An 18,834-nucleotide genomic window follows, 5' to 3' on the forward strand; every position below is an offset into this window, starting at 1 on the left:
AATAAAGCCTAACCCTTGTTCAACTCTGGAAAGTCTCTTCTCTCATACGTTTATCCGGTTTGGCCAGCCAAAGACCTGCGACAGGTAAGGAAAGACTCGGGTAGCCCTTAGGCCTCTAGGCCTGACACCACTCCAGTATCTCTGCCAAGAAAACCCCAAATGAGGTCACAAAGAGTTGGACTGAAATGACTACATCAGCATGGCCTATACTTAGTTTAATACCAAACCTCTTCCAGGCTATAGAAGACTACTTGCTTTCCCCTGAAGATATGCATCATAAAACCATTCCAGTGTCTTTGCTTGTACTGTTAGTGCTGTCTTTATGCCCATCAAAATACAAATAATGTTCAGAGCTTGGAGGAATCTCAGAAATCTAGTCCAGTGGTATCAAACTCAAATAGAAACAAAGGCCATTAAGATGTACATAAGAATCCCCAGACTGCAGTGACTTTTAAAAATCCACATGTTTATATATTTCTTTTTTATTAATAAATCAACACATTAAAATCAGATAGAAATTACATTTGTATCTGATTTGGGCCACACTTAGGACTGGCATGGGCCACACGTTTGACACCTCTGATCTACTTCACCTTGCTCTCTTATGTGAAGAAACTGAGGACAAGAGAGAGGAAGGAAACGTTACAGGTCACATAACTAATCAAGAACAGAGCCAAGACCAGAACCCAGATCTTCTGATTTCCTCAATAAGGTTCTATGCACTCCATAGTGTTATTGGGACAGCTAGGTGGTGCAGTGGACAGAGCACCAGTGCAGGGGTCAGAAGGTCCTGAGTTCAAATCTCACCTCAGACACTTGACACTCACTAGCCATGTGACCTTGGGCAAGTCACTTAACCCTAATTGCCTCATCCTGGGTCATCTCCAGTCATCCTCATGAATATCTGGTCACTGGATTCAGATGGCTCTGGAGAAGAATTGAGGCTGGTGACCTGCACAGCCCTCCCTCACTCAAAACAAAGTCGAGTACAAGTCATATCATCATTTCTCTGATAGAATGGTCTTCAGCAACGAAGGATGAGCACACACATACACACATCTATGCACTCTACCACCATCCTTCCAGGCCAAGAATGCCAGTCATATTTGTGTTTAAGTCCTAAATATATAGCAAAGCAAAAAAAAAAAAAAACGATTTGGGGACAGTCCATTTCTTTGGATTAACTCTCCTAGTGCTCTCCTTTACTAGAGCACTTAATTGAGAATTGGCTTTATGTGTGTTTACTAAGCAATCTTCCTTAGCCAGGCCATGCGTGCACATTCCCAAAACTCTTTATATCCAGCCTCTCCCTGGGGTAGCTAGGAAAATGGCCATATGGCCACTGGCTCCCTGTCTTAAAGAAGCAATGGTTGGAAAGGACTTGGGGCTTTGGTGCTATGCCTGATCGATGCAGCTGAGAGCTGGGATTTCTTTAGCTGTCCTCCCTTGCACAGTAGCAGTAATAATCTCACCTAAAGAAACAGGAAGAAAAAGCAGTCATGCTAGGAGTAGTGAGAGAAGTTTCTACGATAAGGTTTTTGCTGTTGTTTTTTGCCTCAATTCGATAAAGGCAGGGAAGACATCCAAACGAGGATGGGGAGGTGAGCAAAGAGACTGGAAAAGCACTGTGCCTTACAAACATTCCCTTTCACTTTCCTTCTCTCAAGGTCTGCATCCAACTGACACCCCTGGGGTTTTTTAATGATGGCCTATGGCTCCCTCCAGATGAACTGGCCACCACCTCAATTAGCTGCTTCAGGTTTGGATTATTCTCCCTGACTCTGGAGAGAACAGCAGCATGCCAAGGGGAGCCATGAAGTGACATAGAAGTTTGGGAGAAAATTTATTCGAAATAGAAAAGGCTATTACCTGCATTTATTTACAGCAGTCGCCTTGAATGAATGACACTAAAGATACACAGGATGACTTGTTCACAAAAGCCTTGCAATGAGGGTGCTGTAATAACAAACTGAGAAGGGACTCTGGGGTCCGGGAGCAGGCAAAGCATTCTTACTGTTCCTCTCTAGGCCAACCATATCACAGAAGCATGTCAACTTCAAAATAAATTGGTATTTGCTACTGAACTTACATGGGAAAGGAAAAAATATAATGTTCACAGGACCTCTGAATGTCAAGATTAGTACAAAAAGGATGAAAAAGAGGTTTGAAAATGTGAATAGGCAAGATGAGGTTGGAAGAGATGAGTGACATTCAAATAGTCTGGTCCAGGGGCAGGGAACCTGTGGCCTTGAGGCCCTGGGTATGGCCTTCAGACAGAGTCTAAGTTTTACAGAACCTATCTTTTTATTAAGGGGATTTGTTCTGTGAAGTCAAAGGCCTGTGCTTGAAGACCTAGAAGGCCACAAGTTCCCCACCCCTGGTCTGCTCAATCATCTTCTGTCTGTGTATTGTCCCAGGAGTATTTTCTGAAGGAATGGGGGCTTCTTTCTAGACCAATTACTGATAACTCCTACCTGCATCACAGGGTGCATGCAGGGGGTTGGGAGGCAGACAGATGGCTTTATAAAAGCAGCATCTTCAGAGCACAGAGGTGACTCAGAACTGGCAACTGGTGGGAAATAGGTATAGGAAGCACGCAATCAGCAACAGGTGCTTTTATTCTCATTTGTCTTGCTGGGGGTGGGGGTGGGGGGTTGATGGGGTAGGTTGCTAAGGACTACAACCTTAACTACAACCCTAACCTAACCCTTCTGATTTCAGGACAAAGTGAAATCAAGAGAACTATCCCATCTGACAGGCAGAGATCATACTAGTTTTGACTTCCTGATGGAAGACATCACCAACTGTGTATTTATATGTGGATGTTCAATTCAAAGTGGTCCTCCAGGCTTGAATTCTCTATGTTTCAGTTTATCATGAAGGTTGAAGAATTCAGAAGCAACATGGGGAAATGAGGCAAGAAAGAAGCCAAGAAATTAAAATCTCTGAAACACTGGGAGAAAATCGAAAGCTAGGCTAAGGGGCTATATAGAGTAGGAGAAAGGGATGCAGAAGAAAAAGGGAATGAGAAGAATTGCTAAGTCACCGGAGCCATTCAACAAATATTAAAGTCTTCCATGAGAGGTTCCAAAAGGAGTGTACTTTGCACCGTGGAAATATAAAGGAAATCATATGGGCCCAATGAGCAGGAGACACACTGGAGTGACTGGGCCATTTGTTGTGAGGAGTAGCAGAGATGCCTCTATAAAGTGCTGACATGACCAATCAGAAAAGAAGCTGTCTTCCAAAGACATATACTTTAAATGCAATGGGGAACATTGTGAGATTCAAAGTCATTAACCACTACCGAGTCAAGTGATAGATGTGAGAATGAGGAAGAATGATAGAAGGGACTGGGAGGAGATTTACAAGGACTATTAAGTCCTAGGCAGACAATGGGGCAGGGGGAATTTTCATCACAATCATGAGGATCACAGGTCTGGTGCTAGAAGGGACCCCAGAGGCCATCTAGCCCAATCCCAGACCCTTTTTACAGAGAAGGAAACTGAGGCCCAGAAAGATTAAGTAACTTGCCCAAAGTCACACCTGGGATCCTAGTTCTAGAGCTTGAAAGAGCCTCAAAGGCCCTCTAGTCTAACACCCTCAGTGTACAGAGGAGGAAGCTGAGGCCCAGAGAGGGGAAGAGCCTTACCCAAGGTTTCACGGATAAGTGTTAGAGGCAGGATTTGAATTAAGCTTGTCTGATTCCAGAAACAGTGTGCCTTATAATTTAAAGTTGGGAACTTGGAAGAGAAAGGAGGACATGTAAAGGTGGGATGCGAACAACCATCTGTAGAGATCATTTGGATGGTGGGATAAGATACCATGGGAAAAAGACACATCTCCCAAAGACTATGAAGAACATATTTGACCAAAGACTTGCAATACATAACAAGGGGACAATAAACCATCATGGGACGAAAACATAAAGGAAAGAGAGATGTTTAACAGAGAGAAGAAAAAAGCTGGCGGAGGGGAGAGGGAGGGAGGAAGGGAAGGAGAGGAGACTATAATCATTGCCTTCTTAGATTTATTCTCTGAGGCTCCAAGAAGCCAAAGACCAGTCGGCAACTAGGCGGCACAGCAAACAGAGCGCTGGACCTGGAATCAGGAAGACCTGAGTACAAATCCAACTTCAAGTACTCACTAGCTTCGTGACTCTGAGCAAGTCACTTGACCTCTATTTGTCTGTTTCCTCAACTATCCAATAAGATACTAATAGTACCTACCTCCCCTGGTGGTTGTGAGGATCAAATGAGAAAAGATTTGCAAAGTGCTTACCATATTGCATTGGCAAACAACAGGTACTTAATAAAAGCTTTCCCACCCATCAGTGAAAGTTACAGGGCAGCAGATTTCATCTTGGCATACGTAAGAGCAGAAAATTAAAGGAATCAAAGGGTAGACCTGCTTGAAAATGGAATGAGCTACCCTGTGAGATAATGAGCTTCTCATTCCTGACAGGCTCCAAGCAGAGGCTGAATGTTAGTTTGCCAGGGGTCATTAGCATTCCTCTTCAAGTCTGAGTTGGGCTAAGTGGGTTCTTAGGTCTCTCCCAACTCGGACAGTCTCCGATGTCACTGGAGAATACAGTTGCTCCTCTCTGTATGGAAGGCACCAGAAGAAATAATGACTTATCTGTAGGCATTTTAATGTAATGGACACACAGTGTCTGCAGCTGTGCAGTGGTTGATTTGTGTAAAAATTAATTAGCAGGGTAATTCACAGGCAACCATAATCCTTTCACCTTGCAGAGATTAATTGAAAGTACTCAGTTTCTGAGGTGAGCTTGGTCTCATGCAAATTCCAAATGACGCAGAAACTGCACTTAACATTTCTTGAAGGACCAAATCACTAACAATTATGTCAGTGGGGATGATGTCACAAAGACAGGTGCTCCAATGGAGGCATTGGAATCCTTTCGGCTAGCAAATACTGCAGCCACTAGGAAAGGAAATGAAAAAAAAAATTGTTTCTTTATTTTCCCCATGATTCTTGGCAGCAGGCAAAGAGTCATGCTCCCATAGGATGTCCACAAAGGATGAAGTCTCCAGAGATAGTCCCAACACCCTTTCAAAAAAGGCACAGTGCAAATTCAGAAAACTAAGAGTCACAAGAAAGTTCAAGATTCGCTCCATAACATGCCATTCGAGCTTGGTAAAGTGTGGACCATAGAGTGCTAGCTTTGGATTCAGAAGACCTAGGTTTAAAATTCGTTTCTAACAGTTACTGGGCAGCTTGTTGGCGCAGGGGACAGAGCACTGGCCTTGAAGTCAGGAAGACATGAGTTCAAATGAAGACTCAGATACTTTCTAGATGTGTGACCTTGGGCAAGTCACTTAACTTCTGTTTGCCACTAGAGAAAGAAATGGCAAATCACTTGAGTATCTTTGCCAGGAAAACCCCATGGACAGAGGTCCTTAGGATCACGAAGAGTCAGGCATGACTGAAACCAGTGAACACCATCAACGGTTACTACTTGGGCAAGTTACTTAATTTCTGTTTCCTACTGGAAAAAAGTGGCAAACTACTCTAGGATCTTTGTCCAGAAACCCCCCTGGACAGAGGTCCTTGGGGTCATAAAGATTCAGACATGACTGAAGCCAGTGAACACCACCAACAGTTACTACAGCTCTGTGACTTTGGGAAAGTCACTTTATTTTCCTGGATCTCAGTTTTCTCATTTGTAGCATGAAGAGACTTGACAAAAAATAGCTACTGAGGTCCCAAATGAGCTCGACATCTATGATGCTATTAGTGACCTAAGACAAATCACTTTCCCTCCTGGAGCCTCAATTTCTTCATTTGTAAGATGACTGTTGGACCCACTGGCTTCTGGGATCCCTTCTAGTTCTAGAGCCAGGATCGTGAAAAATCTCACATTTCCATAGAGCATTAGGATTTCCAAAGTGCCTTTCTCAAAACAACCCAGTGAGGTATCTAGGGAAAATCTATCTTCCCCTGTCTAAATGAGGAAGTTGAGGCCAAGAGAAATGATGTGAGATCCCAGGGTTGAGCAACCAGGAAGTATTAAGTATTTCCTCTACATGAGTTATTCCTTCAGATTCATTCTCAAGTGAGGTTGAATATTATATTCTCCCAGCATTCTTCCTGAGAAGTGCCCCAGCTTCATTGGCTAGCATTAGTGACAGTCCTTGGTCCTGACAGCTCAACTTAATTAATCTACCTAATTTATTGATCAACCAGACAGCAAAAGAACATTCCCCATTAAATGGGTTTTTTATCATCGGGTGTTATGGAGCTAAATGTCTTTTTAAAATCTGAAATTTAGTTAGCGGATGACACACTGTCTGTCTGAGAAAGTACTGGCAAAGAGGAAAAGGCAAAGATTAAAAATGGCTCAGTGGTTTTAAGTAATGACCAGGAGGTCAGACTATAAAATGGGACTCTATTCTGGCTAGCTACTTGACTAAAACTGCAACACGAAGCAATAGTAACTCCCCATAGTTTTAGGCTGAAGACTGAGAGCATGTTCATTAAACTGTGTGATCTATGTATTATCCAGAGCAAGCAGACAAAGGCTATGATTTTCCCAGGCTTATTTTGTTGACTACAGAGATGTGGACTACCTATCCAGGGTTGAGTTACCCTTCGCATCCAAATCCCACACTGCCATCAAAGTGTTCTACAGATAATCCTGGCTCAAATGAACTCTCCCCTTCTGAAATTTTTCTATTACCTAATTCGGACTGTAATTTAGAGCTTGATAATTTGAGGGTGGAAATGACTGGTTCATTTAATAACACCCAACTTAAAGTAGGTGATAAAATGCCAAGACAATCCTATTGGCCTTTGACAATGGAGAAAAGCCCTTTGAATTACAATAACTTTGAGTGAGGTCAAAAAGACTTGACCTCACCCAGGGCTACATATGTGTGTGTGTGTGTGTGTGTGTGTATACATATAAATGTATGTGTGTACACATGCATTCCTTCAAGAGGTGCGAGCAAATATAATTTTTCCATCACATTCCTGAAGAAGAACCCTCTGGAGGTATGAAGGACTAGACTTCAACCTCTGTCAGATCTCTTTCTTCCCCTCCATTGTCTGGAGGAGGGTATTCTAAGTATTAAAGGCTCTAGAGCGAGGGTGACAACTTTCTGAGGTTGCTCCTAACTATTTGTGAAGCTGGGAAAGAGGTTGTTGTTTTATGAGTCTAGGTCAGGGGTGGGGAACCTAAGGCCACATGTGGCCCTCTAGGTCCTCCAGTGCGGCCCTTAGACTGAATCCAAACTTCACAGAACAAATTCCTTTAATAAAGAACTTGTTCTGTAAAATTTGGATTCAGTCAAAAGGTCACACTCCAGGAACCTAGAGAGCCACTTGGGCTTGAGGCTGAAGGTTCCCTATCCCTGGTCTGGAGGATACTAGATTTCTTACTAGTGACCTGGAAACATTCCCAAATGAGCTGAAGGCAGAGTCTACATCTGAAGGCAGGAAAAGATGGACTCAGATTCACCACACTTAAAGGGAACTTTTTGACATCCCATGAATAGAAGAAAATGATTTCCAACAACCAGTAGCTGAGAGTTTACCTATTGCTCCACCTGTGCTCTAAGCCTGAGCTCACTTTCCTTCGGACTCTATTTGTACTTTTGGGCAAGTGTGTCACAAACTTTGGGATGGGGAGAGGGGGGATACTTAACTAACTGTTCTTACGGTACCACTTTTGTAAATAAACAGACCTTTCTAAATGATACTTGAGGCTGATTGACCAAACTATTTCCAACTGATAATCCCAACAGGAAGCACAGTGATGGAGTCTCGAGCTGATAGCATTAGAGAATCATTGAAGGTCCCTCTGAAGTACCCCTAGAATCCTGAAAAGGAGATGTAAGTAATCTATCATGAGAACAGTAGTTGGAATGAGGATACTCAGAGCTTCTGGGCTACAATTATATCAGTCTACCAGAGTATTTATTAAGGGCCTACTCGGTGGCCAGTGTAGTGTTAGCAACTGTGGATAAAAAGGCAGCAATGCCATTCCCTCGAAGGGCTAATTTTCTATCAAATGAAATAAGAATGTAAATAAATATGTACTGAATAAATCAAAGATGTTTCGGGGAAGCACTAGTGGTTGGGGGAGAACTTGGAAAGGCTTCACATGGAAAGCTCTGCTTAAGCTGAGCTTTGTGGGGAGGGATTCTAAGGAGCAGGAGAGAAATGCATTCTGATCATGGAGAACATCCAGTGCACATATGGAGATGGGATTATGTGATTTCATAGGCCTCAAGATCGATCTGAAAGAGATCTCAGAGACTATGCATTCCAATCCCTTTAGCAAGGCAGTATAGTGAATACAGCACTGGTCCTGGAGCCATGAAGACACATCTTCCCGAGTTCAAATCTGACCTCAGACACTTACTACCTGTATGACCCTGGGCAAGTCACTTAACCTCTGTTTGCCTCAGTTTCCAATAACTACCTCCCTGGATTGTTGTGAGGATCAAATAAAAGAATAATTGGAAAGCACTTAGCACACACAGTACCTGGAACACAGTAAATATTATATAAATGTTAGCCATTATTATTGTTGTTGTTGAACGTGTGAGTTATATGAGGTTTTGCATCACTCCACAGCTGTGTCCTTCAATATACATAAAGTACTCTCTCATTGATAAGCACTGGGAAAGGAACAGAGAGAGCTATAAATCAACCAACAAGTAATAAAGCAGCACCTTCAATATGTATGTTCTATACCATGCTAGGCTGCATGCAGACAAAAACAGAAAAGACCCTCTCTCCCCTCAAGGAGCTTACGCTCCATTGGGGGAGATGACACTGACTTGCACAGATATATGTGTGCGCGCGTGTGTGTACACTCAGGACTCAAATATTCAAATTGATCTAACAAATCAGAGACTTGGAAGTTCCTTCCAATGACATCAAGTGCCGGCCCATCTGGTCCATCTCTCATTCACATCTTCCCAATATTACACCACGGAGGATTCACCCAACATACTAGGGAAATGGAATTGGCTGTCAACATTGCTAAGATACTATTGGAGCACTCTGGTTGCCTTCCCATCAGCCCCTGCCTTTACCATGCTGATCCCAGCCCATCTTTTTTCTTCCTGTGATAAAATCCCTCGATGGTTGACTCCTAGTCGTCTTCAGGGCTCTTCATTTCCACCAAGCAGCAATCTAAACACACCCAATATATACCTCTCCTTTGCCTTCTGTGTGATATTCATCATCATTTATTCTGAGGCAGTGGCCTTTCATATCTTGCCACCATGCACGAATATCTGTAAAAAGTTACCAATAAAAAAATGGGTCTCTGCTTTCACGGGAAGCTTGGGATTTACAAAAAGCTTTGCAATTTCCTGAAAGTAATTCAACCTACGAGTTTCCTCTGTTTCAACTCTGGGCCCCCACTACTGTCCATCTGTCCCAGATAAACATACTAGCAGAGAAGCTCCCTAGGTTAGCCCTAGCCATTCCTATACATGGTGAAATCTGATCAACATATATTCTTCATGAACTCAGTCTTTGCTGTCTGGATAGAGAGGCCAAGCTCCTTTAGGGAATTACAGATCTCTTCCAGGCTTCTCTGCAGCATCCTGGGGCTTGATGATACATCATCACCTGCCAACAGGAGTATCTGGAGGACCTCACTATCTACAGGAACCAGCAGAAACCTCACAATGTATCTGCTCCATCACAAACTCAGACCAACCCATGACCAGACTATGTCCACCTCTTGCTCCTGCTTGGATACTTCCACTCCCTCCCTCCCTTTTCCAGCTCCCTTTTATGGATTTTCTAACCCTAAAATATAAGTTCTTCAAGAGCAGGGACTGTCTTTAATTTTGGCGCATATTTGTGTTCTCCAAACTTAGCACAGTCCCTCATACATAGTAAGCACTTAAATAAATGCTTTCTCTTCTGGCAAATATACATCTCCATGTTGCTGGGAGTTTTTTTGTTTGTTTGTTTTTGTTTTTTGCTTTTCTCACCAGATGTTTATTATCAGAGGGTCATTGAACAGTGTTATTTCTGTCTGTACAATTTACAAAGAACCTTGACTAATCTTGATAGGGAAATAGGAGAAACCTTGTAAAACAGCCCACAGGTCAGTGCATTTTGCTCCATTGAATCCTTTTTGTTTGTTTTTCTTGGAGTAATTAGACAATAAGCATGTTGGGATTTCATTTGTTCTATCATCAATAAGATAACAAATATGCGATCTGTTGTTGAATGTCATTGACAAAAGTTGGCTTCTTCCCCACCAGCATCCTCAGTTCCTATATAGATGACTTTCAAAATGATTTCATACAGACAGGGAGAGCAGGTGCAGATGTCAGTGGTTAGTGATTTTGTTTTTATCTAATCAAACAGTAAATAAATACAAGAAAAATCAGGAAAAAAGTTTTAGAGGCTAGAAAACGATGAAAAGCTTCATGTGGAAGTTAATTCTGGAGCTCAGTCTTGAAGGAAGTGAGGATTTCAAAGAGATGGAGGTGGGAAATCAGCATTGCTGTCCGACAAAATCGTGAATGCAAAAGCAAAAAAGATGGGTCGTGGAGTGTCACGTCGGAGAAGCAGCAGGAAGAGAAGTGTGGCTTGGACAAAGAGAATTCTGACAGAGGGTCTCTCCTTACATTCTAGTACAAGAACTAATTCCAACCAGATTGGGAGCTCCTCGAGAACAGAAGTCTTTTGCTTCTTTAATATTGCCCATGGTGCCTAGCATGGTGCTAAGCATATATAGTGAATACTTAATGAAAAATGAATGAAATCGAAGTATAATAAGCACCCTGATGAGAAATTAAGATTTTGAAAAAGTAGATGACAAGTTCCAAGCTGAAATGCCAGGGGCTGGTAATAATTATGCACTGGAAGTCATTAACCCTTTAGCAGGTATCCAACCTCTGCAGTGGAAAGGAAGAACATTTCAGAACTATGCTACCTATGGTGTGCAGCCTCATTAGAAATAAGCTTGAAGCCATTTGAAAGAACCCACAATGGGAGAAGTGCAGAATAAGGTAGGTCAATGAAGCCATTATCTGTATAAATTTAGTAGTGTATTACTGTTTCAGAGTCTCAGCAATGTGGAAAGAGATTAATCGCCAGTTCTATTTGAAATCACATTTTTATTTATTTCCAGCCAACTGTCCAGCTGAAGAATGCCTCTCCCTATTCAAAGGCTAAATGAAAGGTCATTGATTCTTTTGACAATATAATTTTCAGATGTTATTGGGAAAACTTGTCTCATGCACATATGTCTCTAAATGTAATAGCCCTCCACTTGGGATATCTCAGCGCAAGCAGATTCGTATTGATCACTTTTTCCCAGCAACGTCCAGGCTACTTGCACATAGAAATATGCTGGAACTTCTCAAAGGAGACAGAATCTATTGGTGGAAATGAGCAGGAGGCAGGTATTCTGAGCTTTTGTGAATAAGATTTGGTTAATCTAAGCCATTGCTTTCCACGGAATTTAAGATTTCCTCTATTGAGATTTGAGAAAACAGATGGCAGGTTTTCCACAATCAGCTAACATCCTGGGGGGCTGGGGACTCAGAGAGACATAAGACATGGCACCTACCTTCAGGGCACTGGTGCCACCGTGACAAATGGCATGGCATAAAGACAGACATATCTGGTGTAATACCAAAGGACACTTTCATAAGCAATAGCAGTAACTTCATACAAAGGCCTGTGTAGCAGCCCTCTATATACAGCCAATTTCAGCACATGTTTCATCCCATCCAACCATCCACCAGGCCACTAGATCCTAGCCAGCTGGGGCAACTAAACTGTGGCTATACATATCCTCCCAATCCACATTCCAACTCTTGCTCATGAAACAATAGTCAAATCTATGCTGCTATGGCTATTGAAAAAGGTATGATAATCGATTTCCCTCTGGCTCCACTCACCATGACTTTGCCTGCCTAGACTAAAGCTCCCTTCTTCAGAAACTACTCCCCTATGTGTGTTGTGACCCTCTAGTAGAATGCAAGATTCTTGAGGGCAAGTCTCTGTGTCTCCAGAGCTTAGCACAGAGATCTGCACTACAATTAGCTCTTACTCAATAGCTATTAAAGGATAGAGGCTAAATCTTTTCCCATAGGGACATGAGAGATATCCATTAAAAACAGAGGGTGGACTATGGGTACAGGATAACTACACAGCTACAGAGTTTGGCCCAGTAGCATGGTATTGGTATCACAAGCAAGGTCCCTTTGAAGGAAAATGATCGCCTTTACTGATCTGATATTCACACACTCCTGGCTTCTACATTCCTTCAGGACATGGTCTTCATCCAAGACTGATACCAGTACTCACCCCCTCCATTAGCATCCTCCTCATGTTAGCCATGCAGACTCAACAACTGCTCCAGGTCACAACTCCTGGCACTCAAGGTCCAGTTGTGTAGACACACCTACTCTACCAAGGGGCAGTATGACGACATACAATACTGAACTTGGAACCTGGAAGATCTAGCTTACTAACTATGTGGCCATATTAAGTTAGTCAACCTTTCTGAGCCTCAATTTTTTCATTTGTAAAATGGGGCTAACAATATGTATAGGATTCACCTCACTGGGTTGCTGGAAGCCTCCAATGAGATAAAATGTTTGCAAACTTTAATACACAATGTAAATGTCAAATATTATTATTACTACTATCAACAGAACATCTTGACCATTCATTGGCCACCTGCAAGGTGGTAATTAGTGCCTCTGGCAGCTCTGAATCCAGAACAATTGAAACATTATCAATCCTTATTTGTAGGTGGACTTACCATGTTCCCTCGAAGATTCTAACCACTGGCCAAAAGAGCATCCAACCAACCAACAACCGAGTGTGTGCTGTGTAAATGAGCCTAGCAGTTAAGAGTTATGGGAACCCAAAGGTAGGAAGTATTATGGTCAACGGACATTATAAATGATGGATTTAATTTCAATAGTAGCATTTTGACAGTATCATTGAGGCAAAAGTGTTCCAAAAATCATCCAGCATCTTTTTCAGCTTGGGTAATCCTACAGTGGCCATAAACACTTTTCAAATGGTCTACTGCAAGTCAGCCTGGGACATAGAAATGTCCAACATGATTGGCACTAGACTTGGAAGAACTAAGCTCAAAGCCTGCCTGAGACATAAGCTGTGTAACCCTGGGTCAATCCCTTAACCTCCATGAACTTCAGTTTTCTTTCCCTAAAGTCGCAATAATACTAGTACCTACTTCTTGGAGCTGTTGTGAGGATCAAAAGAGGAAATATATGGAAAGTGCTTTACAAACATCAAAGCAACCATTAACATTACTGCTTCTGACAAGAATAATTTACTTATGACACCATAGTACACACTGGACAAAGTGCAATGCCTCTGGACTCCAAAGATCTAGGTTCAAATCCTGCCTCTGACACTTGCCTCTATGACCCCGGGCAATTGTCTACCCCCTTCTAGGCCTCTAGGCCATCTGTAAAATGGAGGGGGGCAGCTTGTGGACAAGATGGCCTCAAACTATCTTTCTAGCTCTAGGTCCACAATACCATATGTGCCTCTGCTTCCTTATCTACAAAAAAAACAAAAAAACAAACAAACAAACAAAAAACAGGAGGTTACACTAGATGGTCACTCAAGCTCCTTCCAGGATCATATCTATTACCCTATAATTTTTTTAATCAGTCCTCATTTCATCTATAACTCATTCAAGGGTAATACCAGTCTGCCCTTTGGTGTAGATGAGTTGGCTTTTGGAGAACAGTGAAATAATAGGGTAGGAGATTGGCACAGGGGGGTGGGGTGGGGGTTGTTAGTAGAGTAAAAAAAACTTGAGCAAAAAAGCCAGAATCTTGCTGGCTGGCTATTACAGAAAAACTGGCAGAGGTGATGGGATTCAAGTTTAAAAAGGGGGGCGCTACTTTCCACAGTTGGTCCCCTTTTAGGATAACTCCCCAAGTACTAACTCAGTAGCAAAAACACACCCCTTTTCTATACCCTATCTGAGTAAAAGGCCAATGCACAAAGCTTTCTCAATCACTCTATAAAGCACTTTTCTGACAAGTACAAGGAGGATGTCCTCTACCTGGGGACCAAAGAGGCACCTGTCCAAAGGCCTGCAGGGTAGCCAACACATTCAGCACATTACCAAGCTATGAGGAGAAAGGAGTAGCAGTCGCTTGACATCCTTAGAAACTCTGTAAAGTAATGTGGAATCCTGGGACTATGCCCAGTCTGCTCTTTGGAAGTCATCCAACTTTGCCTAGATTCTCTTGACATTTTTTTTTTAAAGTAAAAAGATATTACCATTTATACTGAAACTTCACTTTCTGGGCAGAAAAAATTAAACGCCAGATATTGTCAATATACATGTAATATTGCAGAAATGACTTCCTTTTCAAATACTCTTCAGTGAATCAAGGCTTTTAAAATTTCTTATTCTTATTATGGTTAACGATGTCCTTTCTCCCTCCTTCCCAAAGCTTCAAAATCGAGGTCCCAAATTCACCCAGTTCCAATGAGGAAATAAACAAAAAGTTCTCCAAATTAACCATCTCGTTCTGTAGCATTCATGGTGGGTAAAGCAGCAGACACAGGGGATTCGAGGATGGTTACGAAGGCAACGTTTGCCCTAGCCCAAGATCAAACGTCACTTTGGTCTGGTATGTGGGTCTTAAACATTCAATACTTCACAACAGGCACCACAACTTTAAATCATTCAAGACCTTTCAAGGTCATGCAGAAAACAATTTCGAAGATCAAGCTATTCCGTTTGCCTAATTTCTGTCATCCATTTTTCATGGGATCTTCTGCAGCTTTCCTTCCCTTGCTGTGAATGTGAATACTGACTTCAAGACATATGAACAAGAGCTGTGTACCAGATCTTGGAACGCAATGGACTTTGAGGTCATAAATACTTCATTATCATTTAGGATGCAAATATAATTGAAATTTTCTTCTCAATTCCATCCCTTCTTCCTCCAGCCTAAAGGGAGTATATATGTGGAAACAGAGGTACCAATTGGTCTGTTTTTACTTCTTCAACAGATATCTGCTATCATTATTCTGTGGCTTTTATTCCTCTGATATAGAAGGGTGTTGCTCTCCTCTTCTAGGAGGGGGAAAGTATATGTTTTATAGACTTGTGGCTAAAAGTAGAGATCAGCTACCTAGAGTTACAGACTCAAAACTGTACCTTACCCACCTCCTTCCAGAAAGTAAGCTCCGTGAAAGTAAGGATGATTTCACTTTTGTATTACCAGTACCTAGCACAATACCCAACAAATGTCATTCAGTCTTTTGTTTTGTTTTCAGTTGTGTCTAACTCTTTGTGACCCCATTTGGGGTTTTCTTGGCAAAGATACTGGAGTAGTTTGCCATTTCCTTCTCCAGTTCATTTTACACATGAGGAAACTGAAGCAAACAGTGTAGAGTGACTTGCCCAGGGTCACTCAGCTGAGTTCAGATTTGAACTCAGGAAGATGACACTGTGATTTCCTTCTAGATCTCTAGTAAATTCATGTCGGTTGATTGATGCTACTTGCCTTATTTTAGGATTGTGGAAACTGAGTCTCATGGAAGATAAAGTGATTTGCTAACAAGTGTCTGAGGCCAAATTTGAACTCAGATCTTCCTGCCATCTAGCTACCTATCTGAAAAATAGGAAGTACTTAATAAAAACTTGATGATTAAGTACATAGCACAGTGCCTGGCAAAAAGTAGGGACTGAATCATGCCTTCTTGCAAGCTTGATTAGAAGAAATCTTAGGAATCCATCTATTAAAAAGCCTCCAATTTTATAGAAGGAGTTAACTGAGATCCAGAGGTGAAACAGAACTTAACTAAATTCACTCAGAACAATGATTAAACTCTAAGTCTGTTTCCACTACTCCAGAGGACTTTTGGTTATACCACAGCGTATCATTTGTCTATGAAAGCTAGAGCTAGGGCTAGGGCTAAGCAGTGCCCATGAGGACTTCTGGCAACTCCTAAAAGGGAGACAATAGGGAGAAAAAGAGAAAGAAGAATGGACAAAGCAGAAGACGAGTATCTACTCTTGTCCCCAAACAGATGTTTTTAATTTGAGATCCATTTCAGGGGGGGGTTTCATGAAATTGAATGGGAAAAACATTCCATCTTTAATAGAATTGGTTTCCTTCATAATCTTATGGCTTTTATTTTACACACTGAAAAATATGTTTCAGAGAAGAGGTCCATAGGATTCACTAGATTGCCAAAGAGGTCCATCCAGGTCACATAAAAGGCTAAGAGCTCCTATCATAGAACATATTTTTTTTGTTTAAGATCACTCTAAAATACCTTGCTACGGACAACTGGATGTTGAAAAGGGCATCCTGTCCCTTTTCAGATGTCATGTGACCTGGTCTTACATCACTATGTACCTCGCTTTTCAATTTCATCCACTCATGAGAACAGAAGGTGAGATTCTCTACCTAAGCAAAAAGACCCAAATGTAATTATTCAAAGAAACATGGATTCCACCAGAAGAACAGACTAACTTAAAATAGTAAGGATCCTCAACAATATTATAATTTAACAAATACCGGCTCGTATTTTTTGGTCACCAAAATTCCAAGTACAAGGAAGAATTGCCTCTACTTGCCTACTACATTTAACCTCCCACCTCCAGGATTCTATACTTGCAAAGAGTTTAATATTATGACTGAGGATCTTTAAACTACAGAAGATTAGACTTGAAAACCCAGCATCTACCGGAAGTGCCGTGGCAAAGGAATCAAAGTTATCTTTGGCCCCAGAAGACTATACCGGGAGTGATGATGAGAAGGTGGTGATTAGAAGGAAGTTTTTTTCTTTATTATATGGAAAAAAAAACCTTCCTAGATGTCTAAAAATCGAATTTAGGTCAAGTGATAGAATCAAAGCATCATATATCTAGAGTTGGAAGGGACCTTACAGGTCAACTAATAGAAACCCATCATTTTTCAGAGGAGGAAACTTAGGCCAAGAGGGAGGAAAGTAACTTGTTGAAGGTCATGCAGGTCCTCTGACTCGAAATCTTATAAAATGCTGCCTCTGATAAGCAGGATATACAACTGGCTTCTTAATATCACTTCGAGTAGCTAGAAATATACTACACAAACTAAAAACAACAATAGGAAAGTGATGAAAAAGGAAGCAACCACCCATCAGGAAATTCCTATAGGAAAGAAAAACAACCAGTCAAACAGCTGAGGACATGAGAATGCAAAGAAAAGATGCTAATACAGTGAAGAATCCTGTAAAAACAGCAAAAAGAATGGGACAGCCAACCCCAAGGGGACTTCAAAGGCTTTATTTTTGAAAACTGAAGGGCAAGATAGAGAACTCAAAGATTTTAAAGAATTATGACAGAAGCTGGGAAACTAACAAAATAGCAGACATTAAAATAACAAATGGAGGGAACAGAAAATGAATCTGTGGTTGCTGCTGCCATTCAATTGTGTCCCACTCTTCATGATCAAAGTTGGGGTTTTCTTGACCAAGTCACTGAAGTGGTTTCTCCAGTTCATTTTACAGGTGAGGAAACTGAGACAGATAGACAGGGGTAAATGACTTGCTCAGAGTTACACAGCTAGTAAGTATCTGAGGCTGGATTTGAACTCAGGAAGAGGAAGTCTTCTTGGTTCCAGTTCCCTGTACTGTATCCACTGTACTGCCAGCCCAGAAATCAATGCTAAAACAAAAAACAGTAAAGTCAGTAAACAGCACCCTTAGAACACCCTATGAGATACCTACAATCCACAATGATGGAACTTGAAACATGACTTGGGGGGGGAAATTTAAGAATGGAGAACCTTTAGCAGAGGCAAATAAGAGCTGGGCAGCTCTAGCACAACTCACCAAGTTTCTAGGGGATGATCCTGACATATTTGCAAAAAGCAATTTGGAAGAGAGAAAGACAGAAGTTGGGTAGACCACTTGGGCAAATACTGTGGTGACCCCTTAATAAGGTGATCAGGGCTAGGAATAAGATAATGGCAGTGCAGAAGGCAAACCTTAGACATATTTTATTTTCATTTTAAAATATATTTTGTTTCATTAAATGTTTCTCAATAATGTTTTTTAAAATTTTCAGGATTCATTTTTTAAAATATTGAGTTCCAAAATTTCTCCCTCCTTCCCACACCTCAAGAAGGTAAGAAATATATTGTTTATACATGTGAAGTCATACAAGATATGTTTCCATATTAGCTACGTGGCAAAATATACGCACAAAAAAAGATCCAAGAAAAATAAAATGAACCAAATATGCTTCAATCTATACTCAAGGGTCCATCAGTTCTCCTTCTGGAGGTGCCTAAGTCATCCTTTGCAATTGCTTAGACTCATTTCAAAGGAAGAATTAATAATGTGACTTAAGATGGAAGAGCTAGCCCTCAAGAATTCTGACTTGGGTTGATGTCAGACTGTAAACAGGTATATAGAGGAGTGCCACAGTGCTCTGTCATCAGCCAGGCTCTGTTCAATTTTTTTTCTTAATCATAGAGAAAGGCACTGTTGGATGAAGTTGTGAGGGACAGATTATATGTCTGATGACAGAAACGACTAAAATTTCTTTTAACAGGTTAGAACAATGGACTAAAGCCTAATGGGATAGAATTAAATAGGGAAAATATGAATCTATGAATGTGGGTTCAAAAAATTCATCTGTACAAATATGGGACAAGGGAGACATGGTAGCACTTTCTCTCTTGATTATCTCTCACTGATCCTACGTTGAACTTGCTTGTCTACAATTGTTTGCATGTTGTTTTCCTCATTAGAGCATTAGCTCCTTGAGGGTAAGGATTATCTTTTGTCTTTCTTGGTATATGCAATGCTTATATTCCACCATAG

At 41.4% G+C, this 18,834-nt stretch overlaps 1 protein-coding gene across 1 annotated transcript in view; it reads right to left on the reverse strand.

The window, feature by feature from the left end:
- IL1RAPL2 (interleukin 1 receptor accessory protein like 2) overlaps positions 1-18,834 on the reverse strand; it is a 954,343-nt gene that overhangs the window by 673,690 nt on the left and 261,819 nt on the right. The gene's annotated exons all lie outside the window — the stretch shown is intronic.

This window comes from Notamacropus eugenii, chromosome X (genome assembly GCF_028372415.1).
Source record: "Notamacropus eugenii isolate mMacEug1 chromosome X, mMacEug1.pri_v2, whole genome shotgun sequence".
Taxonomy (NCBI): domain Eukaryota; kingdom Metazoa; phylum Chordata; class Mammalia; order Diprotodontia; family Macropodidae; genus Notamacropus; species Notamacropus eugenii.